Genomic DNA, 10,654 nt, shown 5'->3' with positions numbered 1-10,654 from the left:
ACTGGGGTACAGTACAGGTGGGGATAGGTCTGTCACTGTATAACACTAGGGTACAGTACAGGTGGGGATAGGTCTGTCACTGTATAACACTGGGGTACAGTACTGGTGGGGACAGGTCTGTCACTGTATAACAGTGGGGTACAGTACTGGTGGGGATAGGTCTGTCACTGTATAACACTGGTGTACAGTACTGGTGGGGATAGGTCTGTCACTGTATAACACTGGGGTACAGTACTGGTGGGGACAGGTCTGTCACTGTATAACAGTGGGGTACAGTACAGGTGGGGATAGGTCTGTCACTGTATAACACTGGGGTACAGTACTGGTGGGGATAGGTCTGTCACTGTATAACACTGGGGTACAGTACTAGGAGGGACAGGTCTGTCACTGTATAACACTGGGGTACAGTACTGGTGGGGACAGGCCTGTTATTGGATAACACTGGGGTACAGTACAGGTGAGGACAGATCTGTCACTGTATAGCGCTGGGATACAGAACTGGTGGGGACAGGTCTGTTACTGTATAACACTGGGATACAGTGCAGGTGGGGACAAGTCTGTCTCTGTATAACACTGGGGTACAGTGCAGGTGGGGACAGTTCTGTCTCTGTATAAAACTGGGGTACAGTACTGGTGGGGACAGGTCTGTTACTGTATAACACTGGGGTACAGTACAAATGGGGACAGGTCTGTCACTGTATAACACTGGGGTACAGTACTGGTGGGGACAGGTCTGTCGCTGTATAACACTGGGGTACATTACAAGTGAGGACAGGTCTGTAACTGTATAACACTGGGGTACAGTGCTGTGGGGCACAGGTCTGTTATTGTATAACACTGGGGTACAGTACTGGTGGGGACAGGTCTGTTACTGTATAACACTGGGGCACAGTACAAGTGGGGACAAGTCTGTTACTGTATAACACTGGGGTACAGTACGAGTGGGGACAGGTCTGTTACTGTATAACACTGGGGTACAGTACAAGTGGGGACAGGTCTGTCGCTGTATAGCACAGGGGCACTGTACTGGTGGGGACAGGTCTGTCACTGTATAACACAGGGGCACTGTACTGGTGGGGGACAGGTTTGTCTTTGAAGTCACCTCAGTTTCTAGTTTCATCATGTGTTTATTTGTCCCACAAATCATATTAAAATGTAATTGTGATTGGCTGTGAAAGGCAGTGTTGTCTCTGTTGGCTGCACTGCAGTCATCAGCAGGCACCAGCTGGTAACTGATGGCTGTTAGGCTGCAATGAATTGATGCGGTGAATACATCTCCATTACACATAATGAATGAGTTCATCAAACCAGTTAGTGAGTGATACTGATGTATGACAAGCAGGCCAGGGTACAATTTGAAATGTCCTATGAACTTCTATTTTCAAACTTAACACGTACATAAATAAAAATAGGCAATGTTTTGTCGTTGCAGTCACTAATTTAGTTTCCTATTCATGCTCCTGATGTGAAGGTAATATAATTTCATTCTGAAAGCAATTGTGTCAATTTGGCAGCAGCGATTTAAATTGTAGGGTGCCTGGGTGCACACAGCTGCCCCATCCACTAAACTCACCTTGCTGCAGCTTGCATTCAGTTCGGTTCAACTCTTTGCTCTTTCATACTTCCAGTTTTCTAAAAAAATGCAGGTGCAAGAGGAGGCCATTCTCCCCCTCAAGAGTGTTCTGTACATGATGTGCTCCTCAGCACTGTCTGACCATCTTTGTCCCATACCCTTCACCTCACAAACGTGATGATAGCTTGTCAGACATGTTTTGGCCATTTTGAACAAATGGTAGCTGCACTTCCCAATCATTAATCAAAGCTCTTGGCCTTCAAGGAGCGCGACAGAGTGTCTTTGTAGCACTTTCTGTGTTCTCTCTGGAACACTGGCTGTTTGAGAGTCGAGAATGAGGAGGCACAGTGACAACTGAAAATTGTCAGGAAAGTAAATCTACCATCCTTCCCTGGTCTGGCTTATATGTGACTCCATCTGAGGGGTGGGAAATGAATGTTGGCCTAGCCAGCAACCCCCACATCCTGTGAACAAATTATAAAAAACAAGGAAAGGAAGTTGTGAACAACGATCCCATGACCTCATGGGACACCCTGCTCTCATGTGTCGAGAAATCCTCAGGCCAGGAATTCTGCCCATTCAGTCACATGAGGACCCCTGGCACAAACCCTGAGTGGACGCCATCTTTGAATTGAGGGATAGTTGATAAAACTCTCACCCCTCCTTGGCCAATAAAAATCTGGTGGTCTCCATCTTATACATTCCAGCTGCCTCATCCATAGTGTTTCAAGAGAGTTAGTTCCAGATTTCCACTGCCCTCTGCTTCCTCATCCCACGCTCCGTGTCCTCGCTGTTATTTTTGGATTGTGCCCCACTTGTTTTGCATTTCTTCACATTGTGGATTTTGTTTCTTTGTCTCTATCTGGTCCCGTCATCATTTTAAACACCACTTCTCAGTCTTCTATCCTCAAAAGGAGTGCAAGTGTCATCAGTGCAACCCAACATTGGAATATAACCATTGAAGCTCCAATAACATTCTGGTGAATCTCCTCAGCAGCCTCTCCAAAGCTCCCATCTCCTTCCTGACATGTAGTGACCAGAACTGAACTCTGTTACTTGTGACAGGGTTAATCAGAACTTTCCTTAGCCTGTAACATCACTTCCAGCCATTTCTATTCCAGACCTCAGAAGATAAAACATTCCATTAACCTTTTTGGCTTGTTGTTTGTATCTGTGCACCAGCTTCTGAGATTCTAGCTGATCTCCCACATCTCTTCCCTCCTCCATATCCTCATTTCTCACCATTAATAAAATCTGTCTTTCCCTTACCTGAAGTGACTGACCCCATACCTCACTGTGCTGAAGTCAATCCACCACATATTTGCCCATTTACTTTATCTTTTATGATACAATAGCCATTCAGCCATCATGTCCATCCTATCTCTTTCAAAGAACCATTAGATTAATCTCACTCCCCTTCTCTTCCCCGGAGATAAAGCCGACCACTTGATTGACACCCCACCTTCAACATTCACTCCCTCCACCATTGACCTTCAGTACCAACAGTATGTATTATCTACAATATGCACTGCAGAAATTCAACAAGGCTCCTCAGACAGTCCTTTCTAAACCCATAACCACTGCCATCTAGAAGGACAAGAGCAGCAGATACAAGAGACCACCACCTCCAAGTCCCTCTCCAAGCTTCTCAACATCCTGACTTGGAAATATATTGCTGTTCCTTTAGGTCACTGGGTCAAAATCCTGGAATTCCCTCCCTAACTGCAATGTGAGCCCGACACCACAATGACTCCAGCGATTCAAGAAGCCAGCTCAAGGGCAACCAGGTCTGGAGTGTAAATACTGGGCTGGCTATTGTTGCTCATATTCCCTGAATTGAATAAAAAGAAATCCAATTCCAGTTTAAAGCTATTGTTGGAATCATCTTCTACCCATTCCCCCCCTTCACTCCCTTGCTGTGTCATAAAAAGGTGTTCTATTCATGTAAGTTGTTTTAAAATTGTAGAATTTTTATAGGAAAGGAAGAGGCCGTTCGACCCATTGTCTCTTTACTGAATCCAGCAAGAGCCACCCATTAGTTCCATTCTCCAGCCCTACCTCCATAGCCCTCTAAATGTATCACTTTCAAACGTATATTCTGCTCTCTTTTGAAACCTCCTATGGAATCCACCTCCAACAGGGAGCACATTCCAAATAAAGAAGTTTCTCCTCATTTCACTTCTAGGCTTCTTGCTGACAACCTTGAAATTGTGACCCCCTTGTTACTGACATACCTACCAGTGGAAACAGAATATCCTCCTTTACCCTGTTCATAATTTTGAACACCTGAATAAAGTCACCTCTTAATCTTCTGTGCTCCAAGGGGAAGAATGTTACTTTCTCCAGTGAGTCCTGTACCCTGGATATTTGTCTCTGATTATGATGCCCCCTGTGGTCAAACAGCCTACAGCCACTCAGCAACATAGCTCACAAATGTAAGTCGTGTTTTGAGTTAAGCATCCCTGGAGACTGGAACTGCACATCAATGGAAGCAAATTTTCAATGAGCCTTGCTCCGGCAAAACCAGGCAGTTTGCATCATACAGTGCCTTTCACAAATTCAGGATGTTCCAGTTAAGACAATTTGAAGCATAACCACTGTTTTAGTGAAGGAAACGGGGCAGCCAGTTTGCAAGTGGCACTATCCCACAAGCAGCAATGTGCCAATGACCGAACTGTCGAGATTTTCCAGCCGCATTGGCTGAGAGATTGGGACAGTTCCCACGATTGTCCTCAAAGTGGTACCAAGGGATCCTTCTTACACCTGCACAGGGGGTCTTCGGTTTCCAAGAGAAAACGCCTCTGGCAGTGCAGCACTCCACCGGCTCTGCACTCGGACGGACAGCCCAGGGACCCTCCAGTCTTGGGAGCAGGACTCCAACCTACAGCCGGAGTGCGCTCTATTGGGAGACAATGTTGAAATCAGAGGGCGAGCTGAGGAGAGCCAGGTGCTGCTGGAACAGATGAAGAATGAGACGTCAAATTTGAAAGAAAGTTACAAAGTCAGTTATAAACCTAGCACTGGGAATTTGGATGGTCACTTAAATTAATAGTGAGAATTAGAGTGTTATTTTGTTCAGGTGCATGAACATTACAATCCCTCAGGGCTGAATCAGTGTTCCTGACATTATTCAAACCAGTAATGAGCAAGTCCTGCTGACAGTCGCTGTAATTATTCTTTCACATTATCTCACTCTCATATTCACCTGTAATTCTTATATCATATTAGTAGAAATGATGCTTTTAGAAACTTCAAGTGAGGAGCTGATGACTCATGTTGTTAAACTCTGGAAATTTCACTGTAGGACTTTCTTTTTAATAACACAGGCAAGAGCAGTAGCCAAAGGAGAAAGTCCTTTTTCTCTTATAAATCACCCGTCCAACTTCTCAACACAAACTGGTGTTCTTATAATACCTTTAACATAAGTCCTGTGATGTGCCACCAGGGAAGTTATACAAGGCCTAGGTGAGACCATAACTACAGCATTGCCTGCAGATTTGTCCTCCCTTCCTAAAGAAGGGTATACTTACTGTAGAGGGAGTGCAGGGGAGCTTTACTACGCTGATACCCAGGACTTCCTAGAAGTCTGGTTGTCCACTCAGAAAGCCACCAATAAACACATAGAGCTAGACCCCATAAACACTCCATTGCGAAGGAAAACCAGAGTGAGGTAATCCAGCTCAACGGACCCCAGAGTTTAAATAACAGGTGGGAAAACCCAATAGCACTTCAACGGAGGCTGACTGATGATGTTACCCAATACGGTAATGAAACGTCTGCGGAACAACGAACCAGCTCGGCGAGCCAACAAACCACAACATTTGGTCGATTGAGTCCACACCGACCATCCAAGAGGATCCCACCCAGACCCACTCCCCCTCCCCTATCCCTATAACCCTGCATTTCCCATGGCTAACCCCCCTAGCCTGCACACTGGGCACGATGGTCATTTTAGCATGGCCAATGCACCCAACCTGCACATCTTTGGGTTTGACTGGGCCTGTGTTCACTTCAGCTGAGATGTATCTGATTGAAACGTAGAAAATTCTCACAGGGCTGGTCAGATTCCTGTTGTCCTCACTCTCGAGCAGCTGAAGGTTAGCACTGGCCCTGGTGACTTGGCCAAGTCTATATGAGGAGTCATCCTGAGTTCATTGCTGCAATCGGTTCGATGTCTGATTATGAGAGAAAATAAATTAAACTGTCTGTGAGCTAGAGGCAGTAAAACAAAAGCAATCACATTTGTATTACACTTAAAGAAATGAGTTTAAGACATGGGCCATTTTCTCCCGTGGAACCACATTAATGTCTCCTCCCATAAGTAATTACTTCAGGACAAACTATTTAAGTGTTTGGACAGGTTACAGCATTTGGCAGGAGAGCTAGTGGCTGGAGATTCGGGGAATCCAATTAAGCCCAGAACATGCGTGCAGAGAGAGAAAAAAAAACTTGCATTTCATTAGCACCTGTCACCAACTCAGGCAGACCAAAATACCCAGTATCCAATCAAGAATGTTTTCTTGTGGTATCTTATTAAACACAGCAGGCAGCTAGTGCACAGCAAGTTCCAGTTAACAGCAATGAGATGAACAACTTGGTCATCTATTTCAATGTTGTTGATTGAGGGACACATATTGGCCTTTGAGGTCCTAACAGCTAAGTTGGTCTGTTTGAATTGATGCGCACACATATCAGGAATCAGGCTGTGCCTTGACGTGGACAGAATAGGCTGAGAGTATGGGATGGGGGATTGCCCTTGAAAAGATGCTCTTTGTCAGCTTTACAATGAGAAGGTATCTGTCCTTTGCTATTGCTCACTAGGCCAAGATTGAAGAGATGGTGTTAAGTGCAGAGGATAGAATTGCCAAATCCGATTGGAAGGATCCCTGGATGTTTCATCCAATGGCCTGCCCCAAATCGAGGGGATGGCTTCCTGGCTCCTGGACTCCTCTTGTTTCTCACCCCCCACTACTGAACCCTCTTTCCTTCTCACTGCAAGGTTTGCACCTTCTGCTGCAGCCTCTCCTGTGAAGCTCCGTTTAAAGTCTTGCATACAGTCTGGTGGAGTACAGTATAGTGGCACCCAGTGTTTGGAACCGTACATTGTCGAATGAGCACGCAGGCATAGTTGCCTGCAGCTGTTGGCGTCAGTGAGCACTACCTTATCATATGTTATAGCAGTGACTACAAACTATTGGCTGTAAATTGCAGTGTCAATGTGTGTAGCACCAAAAGGAACCGCAGATATGCAAAATCATTTCTGAAAACCTTCCACTTCATCTTTGTCTTCAAATGATAAAGGTGAAGAATGCAATGTTTCACAAGAGCATTGCTGCACTTATGTAGTTGATTGGGGAAATGGGGACTGTTTCCTTTAGACCAGAGATGACAAAGAGGAGATTTCATCGAGGTCTTCAAATCTCAAAGGGTCTGCATAGAGTGGGCAGGGGCAAACTGTTCCCATTGGTGGAAGGATCAAGAATCAGTGGATTTGGATCAGTGGTAACTAGTAAAAGCAGCGCCAGAAAGATGAATAAAATCTTTTTCATGTAGCAAGTGGTTAGGATCCGGAGTGTGTCATGGAGAAAGGTTCAGTCAAACTTTCAAGGGAAAAATTGGATTACTATGCAAAAAGGAAGAAGGTAGGCGAAAGGTACACAAAAATTACTCCTTCAGAGTGCAGTATGGGCATGGTGAGCCAGAAGGCCTCCTGTGCTGGAACTGCTCTGTGATTCTGCGAATGACAGACGGTTCAAAGCAGCAGTTTGGAGGGGTCACAACAACAACGATTGCAGCTTCTGTTTCACTTCGGCTATAATTAACACCATCAGTGAGCGGCCATCGTGTCCTCCAACTCTCATTAAAGCTTCAGTCTCCGCTTCATTCTCTTGACGTCAGTACTGGTGCAATGCATGATCTTGCAGTCCGCGCACGGCGGCAAAATAATTATTGTTGATCACACAATAGATTTTCAGTGGATGATAAATCTGGGCAGTGCTCACAGAATTCTGTGTGTATGTGGCCGTCAGTGCCAGATGCAAGAAGAATCTATTTGGTTGCATCATTAACTAAATTAGTATGCAGTAAAATTAGGTGATCATCCTAAAGTTGTTAACCCAAGTTTCATCCTTTTTTTAGCTGAAAGTACGCAGATTGCTTTGATCACTCACCCTGACTAAATCCCCTTCAAGTCTCTTTGCATGCTCCTCATAACTTACATTGCCACCAAGTTTTGTATCATCTGCAAACTTGGGATAATTACAATTTCCACATTCTAACACACTGATCTTTAAAATACCCCACACACGCAGCTTACCAATCGGAGAATGTTCCATTTATTTCTACCCTCTGCTTTCCACCTGGTGACTAATCTGTGATAATATATTAGCCCTACTCCTCTGCAGGTTAATTTTCTTTAATAACCTCCTGTGTGGGACTTTATCATGAAGACTTCTGAAAATCCAAATATGCCACACCCATTGATATTCCCTTATCAACTCTGCTGTAACATCCTCAAAAAACTCTGACAGGTTTGTGAATTATGATATTCCCTTCATAAATGTATGTTGACACTGTCCAATCAGACAATTCTTTTCTAAACATCCCACAATCACAAACTTTATAATAGACTATAGTATTTACCTTACTACTGACATACAAACCATACCAACCTACAAAATAGTAGCAGATATAGACCATTCAGCCCATCGAGCCTGCTCCTCTATTTAATAAGATCATTTCTGAACTGTTTGTGTTTTGAATTCCACATTCCGCCGAACCCCAATAACCCTTGCTTTCCTGCCGAACAACAATCCATCCACCTCCACCTTAAAAGTATTCAATCACCACAATTCCCTCGCCTTCTGAGGCACATAGTTATGTAGTCCTTTGTACAATCCTCTGAGCGGGGGGGGGAGAAAGTCCTCCTCACTTTTGTTATTGAAAGGGTGACCCCTGGTTTTACAACAGTGCCACCTGATTAGAATGTATCTTTTTATTTTCTATCATTGACTGGGGACAAAAATGGACTTTATTTAAAGCCAAGGACTGGGGAAGGAATTGCTGCACTTTTGAAAACAGGTGGCTAGAATTCATTGTGAATAGTGTTTTCACATTTTAAAAAATTCATTCATGACATAAAGGTGTTGCTGGCTGGCTTATCATTTATTGCACATCCCTAACTGCCCTTGAGAAGGTGATGGTGAGCTGTTTTCTTGAACTGCTATAGTCCACATGCTGTAGTCGACCATACAATGCCACTGGGGATGGTAATCCAGGATTGGAGACAGCAACACTGAAGAAACAGAAGCGGAATTTGCTGGAGAAGCTCTGTTCTGAAGAAGGGTCACTGGACTTGAAACACTAACTCTGTTTTCTGTCCACAGATTCTACAATTTCTGGGTTTTTTTTTTCAGATTTTCAGCATCCACAGTTCTTTGTTTTATTTGACACTGAAGGAACAGTTATGTATTTCCAAGTCAGGATATTGAATGGCTTGGAGGGGAGCTTGGTTTTCCAAAGTATCTGCAGCCCTTGACTTTTCAGACAGAAGTGGTTGTGGGTTTGGAAGGTACAATCTATGGTGAATTTCTGCAATGCATCTTGTGTGCTGTACAAACGGCTGCTACTGAGGATCAGTGGAGAAGGGAATGAATATTTGTGGATCAGGTACCAAACAACCTGACTTCTTTGTCCTGTGTAGTACCAAGCCTCTTGAGTGTCAGAGCTACACTTATCCATGAAAATGGATAGTATTCCATCACAGTCTTGACTTGAGCCTTGTAGATTGTGAAAAGACTTTGGGGAATCAGGAGGTAAGTTTCCTGCTGCTTTACAAATAGGTAGGGAGGTGAGATAAGATGGCAAGGCACTGGATTGTGTGTGCAGAGTGAAATCAGCCACAAGATGTCACTAATTGATCTGTGCAATTGTAACCGTTCATGATTGCCAAAGGACATCAGCCTGAGAGTAGCTCTGATTGGCTCCTAATAGGTAAACAGCTTGGGAGTTTATGTTGAAAAGGAAGGAGTCTCTGGATTGCGGGAAGAGAGAGTTCTGTGTGTGTCTCTCTCTCTGCAGTAAAAGTGACTGAAGCATGCCAGCTCTAGCCCTCCCACTAGTCGCTGCAAACTGCCGCCATTAATCAGTAATGAAGTGACTTTGTAATTAGTGTACCTGTCACATTTTGTAATTAGTGTACCTGTCACATTTTGTAATTAGTGTACCCTTCAGAGTTTTTAATTAGTGTACCTGTCACACTTTGTAATTAGTGTACCGATCAGAGTTTGTAATTAGTGTACCTGTCATAATTTGTAATTAGTGTACCGATCACACTGTGCATTTAGTGTACCCATCACAGTGTGTAATTAGTGTACCCATCACACTGTGTAATTAGTGTACCCTTGACACTTTGGAATTAGTGTACCCAGCAGAGTATGTAATTAGTGTACCCATCACACTGTGCATTTAGTGTACCTGTCACACTGTGTAATTAGTGTACCCATCAGACTGTGCATTTAGTGTACCCGTCACACTGTTTAATTAGTGTACCCGTCATACTGTGTAATTAGTGTAACCATCACACTGTGCATTTAGTGTACCCGTCACACTGTGTAATTAGTTAACCTGTCACACTGTTTAATTAGTGTACCCGTCACACTGTGTAATTAGTGTACCCATCACACTTTGTAATCAGTGTTCCCATCAAACTGTGCATGTAGTGTACCCATCACGCTGTGTAATTAGTGTACCCATCACACTGTGTAATTTTTGTACCCGTCACACTGTGTAATTAGTGTACCCTTCACACTGTGTAGTTAGTGTACCCATCACGCTGTGTAATTAGTGTACCCTTCAAAGTTTGTAATTAGTGTACCTGTCACACTTTGTAATTAGTGTACCCATCACACTGTGTAATTAGTGTACCCATCACACTGTGTAATTAGTGTACCTGTCACACTTTGTAATTAGTGTACCCATCAAACTTTGTAATTAGTGTACCCATCTCACATCATTTAGTGTACCCGTCACACTGTGTAATTAGTGTACCCATCACACTGTGTAATTAGTGTACACGTCACA

The 10,654-nt window shown here is 43.9% G+C and overlaps 1 protein-coding gene across 1 annotated transcript in view; it reads left to right on the top strand.

The window, feature by feature from the left end:
- fndc3ba (fibronectin type III domain containing 3Ba) overlaps nucleotides 1-10,654 on the top strand; it is a 120,030-nt gene that overhangs the window by 60,334 nt on the left and 49,042 nt on the right. The window lies entirely within an intron of this gene.

The sequence above is a fragment of the Rhincodon typus genome, chromosome 13, assembly GCF_021869965.1.
Source record: "Rhincodon typus isolate 14 chromosome 13, sRhiTyp1.1, whole genome shotgun sequence".
Taxonomy (NCBI): Eukaryota; Metazoa; Chordata; class Chondrichthyes; order Orectolobiformes; family Rhincodontidae; genus Rhincodon; species Rhincodon typus.
Note: the sequence above shows the minus strand (reverse complement) of the source record. Positions and strands in the feature narration are given on the sequence as shown.